This window comes from Brassica oleracea, chromosome C3 (assembly GCF_000695525.1).
Source record: "Brassica oleracea var. oleracea cultivar TO1000 chromosome C3, BOL, whole genome shotgun sequence".
Taxonomy (NCBI): Eukaryota; Viridiplantae; Streptophyta; class Magnoliopsida; order Brassicales; family Brassicaceae; genus Brassica; species Brassica oleracea.
The window spans coordinates 49,654,913-49,655,550 of record NC_027750.1 but is presented as its reverse complement, the minus strand read 5'-3'; positions in this window follow the sequence as shown (position 1 = coordinate 49,655,550).

Below are 638 nucleotides of genomic sequence, written 5' to 3'. Positions count from 1 at the left end.
CGCGGAGAATTGACTGAAACTCTTGAAACTGCGCTTTCTCCAAGTCTGCTAAGGGCGTATATTTGGGTTTCTTGCAGCTTTGGAAAAGCTTCTTCAATCTCTTGTCTGGGGTGTACATTCCTCCAATCTTTGTTGAACGTCTCGGAATACGCTTCGTCTGGAGGTCATCTTTTTTGGTTGAGCTTATTGGAATACATTTCCTTTCTAGCTCTGCTTTTTTTAATGACCTAGTCAGATATCGACCCAGCTTCGAGTTCCCAACGTCTGGTGTGCGAGATTCAGTCATCGGATCATCCTCTGACGGTGTCTTGTAATCTTCAGAATTTGTCGGTGACGCTTTACCACCTTGTTCCTCCGGCGGAAGGACGTAAGATTCAGGATGAGACCAAACGGTAAGCATCCTACAAGTGTTCTCTTGTGGATCTTTATAGACATTGTCACTCTGTGTCCCCTTTTCAACCTCTTCTGCTAACAAATTTAGCCCTGATATTGATCGTGCCCTTCCCGCATTCGACGAACAAAGTTATCTATTTGGGGATCGATTACTTCTTTCTTCCACTTTGGATCCCCACCTTCATCTGGGATTGAATACGTAACAATAACCTCAAACAAAGAACACAAACATTCATAAGTACACA